Genomic DNA, 9,010 nt, shown 5'->3' with positions numbered 1-9,010 from the left:
AGATCTTGACATGGCCTGGCACATAGAAGGTACGTGCTTCTTTAGGAGTGACATGCTCAGGATCACGCAGTGCAGATCACAGTCTAGGATTTCCTCCAGGTCTACAAGATGGCTTCCCAAATCCCTGCCCCATGGCATCAGACTAACCCATTTAGAGAGGGAGCTGCTGATGGCAAAACATGCCAGGGCCAAGTGCAATGACGCTCAAGAGATGTGGCTGGGCCCAGAGATTTGTCCAAGGTACGGCTTCCCTGAAGGCTCAGCAGTTAAAAAAAAAAACCATCTGCCAATGCAGGAGATGCAGGTTCTATCCCTGAGTCAGGAAAATTCCCTGGAGAAGGATATGGCAACCCACTCCAGTATTCTTGCCTAGGAAATCCCATGGACAGAGGAGCCTGATGGGCTACAGCCCATGGGATCGCAAAGAGTCTGACAAGATTAGCAACTAAACAACAGCAACTCATCAAGTTTAGGCTAAAAAATAAAGACATTCCTGGTGCCAAGATCCAGGTGGATTGTCATGGAAGGTAAAGAAACCATCTGGTTTCAGATGGAGGAGCAGCTGTTAACTGATTGAAGGGCATCAACATCCCAGTCTGGACTCTGTATTATCCTGCTTTGTATTGAAGTCACTGTGAACCTGCCTAATTCACTCTTAGGATTAAGTCCTAGATGTGAGACTAGATCAAGGAATATGTTCTTATAATAATATTTTGTGTGTATATTGACAAATTGCCTTCCAGAGGGATTTTTTTAAATTCACATGATGACCAGCATATACAAAAAAATACTATTTCTCCTCACCGTCACCACATAAAATCATATATACTTTTATAAAACTCTGTCATTTAAAAATTGTTGTTACATTGTTTTTTAATTACTTCTGAGTGTGATCATTTTACATGTTTATTATCCATTTGCATTAATATTCTGTAAACTCTTATGTCCTTTGCATCTCTCTCTTCACCCCACCCTGTTGGAGTTTGTTGATCTGTAATCTGCTTATAAAAGTAATACATACTTATTGCAAGGTATAGAAAATAAAGAAAAGCATAAAAAGTAAAGATTGGTAGTATTCCCACAACCCAGAAGAATCGCTAATTGATTTTGTTTCCTGGTAGGTAACTAGTCTTTTTCTCTTTCATTGATTTTTAAGTAATTTTTAAAACATGAAGGAAATTAATTCCTTACCTATGGTGCTTTTAAAAATCCTTGTCTTTTTGTTGTTGTTGTTTATGGTGGTAATACATTTTCACATAAAATGCCAGTAATGCTTGAAAAGTTTTATCAATCTTTCCTCTTTTCATTGCTTAGACTAACTTTATGTTTTGAAATTTCTTTCAACTTAATTGCTGTTATATGTTCAACTAATTTTTGAAACGTAATGAGTTAATTAATCTAAAATAGCTTTTGTTATAGAATGAGATGTATGGGTATGACTTGAATGTTTTTCCTAATTAGCCAGTAATTTCCAAAGGCATTTATTGAATAACCCATCTTTTCCTTTTGGTGAGTTGCTTGTTCTATCATAAATTAAATGCTTGCCTACTTGAGGGCAGATTTCTAGGCCGTCAGTTCTCATCCATTGATCTGTTCATTTCTTTTGTCGGTACCACATTGTTTTAAGTACTGCAGCTCTATAATGCATTTTAATATCTGTAATGCAAACCCTTACTCCTAACTTTTTCCTAAAAGTATGTAGCTATTCATGCTTGATTCTTCAAATGAATGTAACAAGAATTTTACTAGTCTATACCTGTATTTATCTATTTTGTTGTTTAGTTGCCAAGTCATGTCTGACTGTTTATGATCTCGTGGGCTATAGTGCGCCAGGCTTCTCTGTCCATGAGATTTCCCTGGCAAGAATACTAAAGCGGGTTGGCATTTCCTTGCCAAGGAGATCTTCCCGACCCAGGGATTGAAACCGCATCTCTTGCATTGGCAGGTGAATTCTTGACTGCTAAGCCACCAAGGAAGCCACCATATTTATCTTTATCTATGTCTGTATCACATACGCATTGACAATGCGATTAAACTTCAGTTTTTCTGTGAAGAATGGATAACTTAAAAAAAAGATTTAAAAACTAAAAATAAAGCAAAAAGAACACTCTGTGTGTGTGTGTGTGTGTGTGTGTGTGTGTGTGTGTGTAGTGTGTGTGTTGTGTAGCAGGCATGCCTAGGGCTGTGCACTAGGGAGTTAAGGACAAATGAGACATAGCCACATCCTTCAAGCAGCCCACAGACCTGCACGGAGAGTCAGGTGCTCGAACAGGTAGCAACATTCCATGACATTAAGCTACAGGGGTGATAAAGATGTACAAAGGAAAACTTCCATACTTCCAGCCTCACCCAGTGGTGAGCTTGCTGGTGGATGGGAAGGGGTGGGGACAGTGGCTTTATTCATTTGTTCACTTACTGAGCACCTTTTGCACTCCAGACAGGGCCCCTGCCTCATGGGGCTTCCAGTCTAGAGAGAGACATAAAGGAATATGTCTGCTTGTTTACACCCTGTGATGGACCTTCTGGATGACCAAGTGCAGGGTACAGAGAGAAAATAGAACAGAAGCTCTCCCAGGTCTGAAGGAAAGGGGAAGTTTCCCAGGGGAGATGGCTCTTTTGAACTGAGGCTTAAATGGGGGTATAAGGCAATCAGACAATGAGAAGTCAGTGGGAAAAGAATATTCCAGGTGGGGACAGTATTTGAGTGCCTGGGGGGTAAGAGAGCATGTTAGGGCTGAAGACAGGTGGGACGCAGCGCCGCAGCATCAATTACAGAAAGGACAAGGGAGAGACAGTGGGCATTACAGACCCTGACTGCGGGCACTGAAGTTCCTTCTTGAGTCATTCTTTAAAGGCAAACTCCCTTCCTGACTTGTGTTTTCCAAAGGCCTGTGCTCTTTGGGAACTGGAAAGAGGAGAGATGCAAATGGTTTGGAAAGGAGGGCCGGAAGGGCTAGGGGCAGGAAACAAATGGTGGAGAGTTGGAAGAGGGTGGTGGTTTGGGGTTCTGGATCGCGGACGCAGGGCCTCAGGGAAGCGCACTGCAGAGCGGTGTGCCGGCTCGGCCCGCAGAGCCCAAAGCTCTGTCCAGTGCTCTCCCTTTTGGGAAAGACCTGTGCCCAAGACAGCTCAGGATTTGAAGATGTCCTTCTGTAGGGATTGGAGAGCTTGGGTACGGATCTGCTGGGCTTAGAACAAGGGTCAGCTCAAGACTAGAAGCCCTTGTTTTATGGCTGTTAGCATTTTGGTGTGTCCAGAGGGGTGGAGACAAAATAGTAAAGATAAAATCTCCCAACAGCCCTGCAGGATGAAAACTCAAGTCAGGTTTATTTTGATTTAATGGAAGTAATATGACATTTCTTGCACATCTGAATTTATGGAATAAGGTTCACATATAATATTCAAGTCTCCCATTACACAAAATAGGAGATATATAGAAAAACAGGAAAGAAAAAAAATTACATATCCAATTCTTAACTCCAGCTACTGTTAAAAATTTTGATAAACTTCTAGGTTTTGATATTAGGACTTCAGTTTTTACCTTGCTCTCTGTGTGTGTGTGTGTGTGTGTGTGTGTGTGAAATAGTTCTAATAATACTATAGGTATAATTTTTATCTGACATCATAATACAGGATTTTTTTCTCTGTACTTATAAAGCCTTGGGAAAATGAATCATATAGGAAAAACGTATATACTTAACTACATAAACTTTAAAACATGCAAGTATAAAATTACTACTAAAAGGTAAACAACTAACTGTAGACATTTGCATCAAATGAGACAAAGAATTAATGTTTTTATTATGCCACGTATTCACATGAACTGATAAAAATAAGACAAAGAACCCCAAAATATAAAACAAGTAACACATGAAAAGTTATCAAAGAGGAAATACATTTGGTCAACATAGAATATTATTTATTCTCACTAGATTTCAAAGGAATATAAATTGACCTTGACATACCATTAATCTTTTATCATATTAGAAAAGGTCTTAAGATATTTCACGTCCATTGTTTGGCAGTGTGAGTACAAGGTAAAATATACTGCCTCTGACACATGGGGTTGTAAACTCATACAAGGTTTGGGGAGAACTGGCATTAGGTACCAAAAGCCTTAAATGTATTCATTCATTCAGTAATCCCGCTTCTGTTCTTTTCACGATAGGATGTAATCAGAGGCAACCACAAAGATTTATGCATAAGCATATTTATCATAGCATTGTTTATAATGGTGAAAAATTGGAAATAACCTAATGTCCATCCAGCAGGAATTGGTTAAGTAGACTATTATGCAGTCATTAGAATTTAGAAAACTGCCTAACTGCATTGAAAAATGACTTCTCCATTGCTATAAGTTTCTTACTAAAATGCAGAAGGAGATTTAGAAGTTTATTCTGTTCTCCACAAATGGCCTGAAACGTGTCTTTAGCACATCTGAGTGCTCCTGGTTTTGTAAACATTAAATTTAGATCCTCCTGGAAAGATTGCATAGCCCCCCTTGGCATTTGAGACCCTCTCAAATTCGAAACAGGTGGCTCAGACAGTAAAAATCTGCCTGCAATGTGGGAGACCCAGGTTCAGTCCGTGAGTTGGGAAGATTCCCTGAAGAAGGAAATGCCAACCCACTCCTGTATTCTTGCCTGGAGAATTCTACAGACAGAGGAGCCTGGCAGGCTACAGTCATGGGATTGTGAGGAGTCAGACACAGCTGGTCAATTAACGCTTTCACTTCACTTTCAGCCAAGGCCTAAGTTCTGTACCCAGCACACAGGAACAAGTTGAAGGCTTGATATTCTGCTTCCTTCTGTCCCTTTATGTCTGCTTCCTGGGCTATTCCTTTCTTCAGTTCAGTTCAGTTCAGTCGCTCAGTCGTGTCTGACTCTTTGCGACCCCATGAATAGCAGCACGCCAGGCCTCCCTGTCCATCACCACCTCCTGGAGTTCACTCAGACTCACATCCATCAAGTCTGTGATGCCATCCAGCCATCTCATCCTCTGTCGTTCCCTTCTCCTCCTGCCCCCAATCCCTCCCAGCATCAAAGTCTCTTCCAATGAGTCAACTCTTCGCATCAGGTGGCCAAAGTACTGGAGTTTCAGCTTTAGCATCATTCCTTCCAAAGAAATCCCAGGGCTGATCTCTTTCAGAATAGACTGGTTGGATCTCCTTGCAGTCCAAGGGACTCTCAAGAGTCTTCTCCAACACCACAGTTCAAAAGCATCAATTCTTCAGTGCTCAGCCTTCTTCACAGTCCAACTCTCACATCCATACATGACCACAGGAAAGACCATAGCCTTGACTAGATGGACCTTAGTCAGCAAAGTAATGTCTCTGCTTTTGAATATGCTATCTAGGTTGGTCATAACTTTTCTTCCAAGGAGTAAGCGTCTTTTCATTTCATGTCTGCAGTCACCATCTGCAGTGATTTTGGAGCCCAAAAAAATAAAGTCGACACTGTTTCCACTGTTTCCCCATCTATTTCCCATGAAGTGATGGGACCAGATGCCATGATCTTCGTTTCCTGAATTTTGAGCTTTAAGCCAACTTTTTTGCTCTCCTCTTTCACTTTCATCAAGAGGCTTTTTAGTTCCTCTTCACTTTCTGCCATAAGGGTAGTGTCATCTGCATATCTGAGGTTATTGATATATTGATATTCCTTTCTTACCCACAAAGCTTGGGAAATCACTCTTGTGAACAGAAAAAAAAAACTTGCAATAGCTTTAACTATTAAAGCTCATCTATTTTCAAAGATCATCTATTTAACTAGATGATCTCAATTCAGTAATTGAAGAAGTCAGCGGCATGTGATAACTCATTTCCAACTTTTACCACCAGTCTAACTTCTCCCAGTCCCAAATTCCAACTTGTCCCCAGACCTTTCGCAACTGGGCTCTCAGGGAAACCTGCCTTCATGCTTACCTCCCTTCTCACTTTCGAGGCCACATTTCTCTTTCCTGGGCAGTGAGGGAGTGGGGAGGAGAGCTGAGCACTCAGCAAATTCTTACCTGGCTGGCAGGGAGTTCAAGGTGATGCTGGCTTTTGAGGGCTGCTTTTGCCAGTTCTTCACTGAAGAACTTTTCCATCAAGTGGATGATGCATGCCCCCTGGCTGGCCACACTCTGTCTCAGCCTCTGAGTTTCTGGTGATCCATCTCCAAGGAGGGGAGCCTGCCTCTTGCAGGCTGCCATTTTTCCTGTGTGGCCCAAGGGAGGTACTCCTGAAGACCCTGGGGAGTTGGGTTACCCCAAGTCTGCCCAAGTCAGCCAACCCTCATCTCTGCCCTCTTAATCTCCCAGGTTGACACAGAAACCTGTGTCCAGGTGGTGGGCCACACACCAAGCTTCCTCAGTGACCCCACTGAAGGATTTCATCTCCTGTCTCCTGGTGAAGTCAGGAGAGGAGGATATTGCAGGCATCATCAAGCTTACCAAAGAAATCCACTAATAGATCTCACCTCATCTCCTATCTCTTAAGCCTTCATATATTCTCAAGATGGTCGAGGGCTTCAACATTTATATAAGCAACCAATTGTCAGACGCTTCATGACTTTTGCAAGATGGCAAATGCAGCACCTACTGTCTTGATGCTTTATCTGGTTCTAAGAGAGGAAGACCCATCCTTAACATGCTGAAACAACCTTTCTGTATTCTCCTTCCCTCATATATCTGAAGCTTTATTCACATCAGACTCCTGTTCCCCGCATGCTCTTTCAAGCACCCTTGCTCCTGTCACTTTTGAGCATCCTTATTCCTCTCACCTGATACAAGTCTATCACCTGTCCCAGGTATTGCTCAGTGCTCCCCCATCCCATCAGCTGCAGCAAGCCCCCATCTGCTGTGCTTGTCCAGTATCAACCTCACCTGCAGAACATGTTCTGTCAGGTGAAAGAGGTAGGGTCTCCCTTAACCAAGCATAAACTTCAAGAGGGCAGATGCCACCTTTTCATCACCTCCATAATCCCTACATCATATTGCTTAGAATCCAGCATGCAGTAGGTGTCAGAGAATGCTTGCTAAATCAGGCCCTTTGTACATGGCATTGACCTCAGCTACTGGGCTATTTAAGGTCAAATAACAAAGGGGAGAGATGACCCCAGATGATATGAAGGATCATACAGTCCCAGAGAAGGCTGATGTCTAGGAAAGAGAAGAGATATCAGTGATCTGTGCCATCCGGAAAACTCAGATAAGCAAAGGCCCACCAGAGCAGAACTTACTTCTGGGGTGAACCATAAGGCCCAAGTTCTGGGAGATTAACCAGACAAACAAAGTGCAGTGGTCAGGAAGGGTGACAACGTTAGCTCCTCGGAGAAAGGAGATGGCACACCTCAAGATTAATGTCTTCTGACCACTGGGTCTATTCAGGGCCTTCTGATTCATGTTTCTATTCAGTCATTCATCTTGACTGTACACCTTGTGCAGATGGAAGCCAGGGGCTGGCTGCAAAAATTAGGAAGGCTCAGAGAAACCCCTCAGGTCCTTGAGATACTGACTGTGACTTTGAGGGACTATCTAAAATTAATTAACTGGCTTCACAGGTTAACTGACAAGAACCAGAAAAAAGTCTGAATGTACCTTTTCCACTCTCACCCCCAGGTTTGGGTTGGATTAGAGTCGAGCATCCTTGGATCCAAGGAGTGTTTGCATGTAGAGTATAGCAGGAAGTCTCTAGCAAGAGAGATAAGCAGGATCCAGCAGACGGCAAAGGTGGGGGTGGGGTGCATCCTCTGTTTGCATGGAAACAACCGTGGCCAGAATTTCTCTGTAGACATTTAGTAATCTGGCCACAAGTGGGGATTAGGCATTTCTCTGGAAGCTGTCCTTCAGGTGCAAGTGCAGAATTTTACTTGGCATAGTCATTTAGGGTGGCTTGTGGAATCAAGCAGGGGATTGTTAAAAATGAAGACTGTTAAAAATGAACTCCCAAGTTCATCTTGGTATAACTGCTGAAAATCTGCTCCATGTATCTATGATGAAGACTGAGAAATTATGCAGCAAATCAGTTAGTCTGGAAAGCCTGAGTTGAGTCAACTGGGTTGACTGTCTTCTGAGATTTTTGACACAGGGAAAAGTCATCCTCCTGCCCTTAACTTTAAGTCTGAAGGACAGGCTGGGGGCAGTGGAAGGGATGCTCAGAACACCATCCCCCTCCCAGGAAGGGAACATGCATCAAGTTCTCAGACCTGTAGAGTGATTCCGGAGTCTGAGACCTAGGATGGTGATCTATGTATACCCCTGCCTCTGGAGGTCAAGGTAAGCTCCAAATGCAGATCTAAAAGTGTCCTCAGAGGGTCTGCAACACCCTGAGATGGGTGAGAAATGTACGCATGTACACGTTCCCTTTACAAAGAGAACTCAGTTCTTCGCCAGCCTTTACCAGCATCTCAGTGACATCTGTGACCTCCTGCCAAGTAAAGCGCCTGGTGGCCTACTTGCTCAAGCCTTCTTGAGGTTACCTGATCTCAACCAGTGAGCCTATCAGCTAGTCTCTGCCAGAGGCCAAGGCTTCTTCCTTGTGCAGATGGGTCCTGACCCAACTTCTCTTCACTTACATGTATTCAGGCTTCTGTGGGTGAGGGGAATTTCTCACTAATGGTCTTCATAAAATGTCTCTTGGAAACTTCAAAAAGACATTTTCAAGGCTTATCTCCTCAAGATCACTTGATGTTCTGGCAACAGCCTCTCTCCCCTCAAGGTTAACACTCACCTACTTTCTCCCACCAGGAGTTTACCTATTCAGGTTTGCTTCCTAGTAAAGGTCTATAGGACTTTTTGCCCCATCCTATAGGTATTATACATTTCTGGTTTGGTTTATTTCAGGACAGTTTATGGTTGGGGATGTTATAATAAATGGGGATCATTTTCTACTGCATTTATCAACTGGTTATTTCTGATCAAATAGTGATTATTTTTCTATTATGTAATATTATGCTACCTTACTCAGTTCCCATTAATTCCAGTTGACTTATCAGTTGATTCTGTTGTTTTGTCCAGGTAACTAATCATATCA

Source organism: Ovis canadensis, chromosome 14, assembly GCF_042477335.2.
Source record: "Ovis canadensis isolate MfBH-ARS-UI-01 breed Bighorn chromosome 14, ARS-UI_OviCan_v2, whole genome shotgun sequence".
Classification (NCBI taxonomy): domain Eukaryota; kingdom Metazoa; phylum Chordata; class Mammalia; order Artiodactyla; family Bovidae; genus Ovis; species Ovis canadensis.
The sequence above is the reverse complement of the archived record's forward strand: the minus strand, read 5'-3'. Positions refer to the sequence as shown.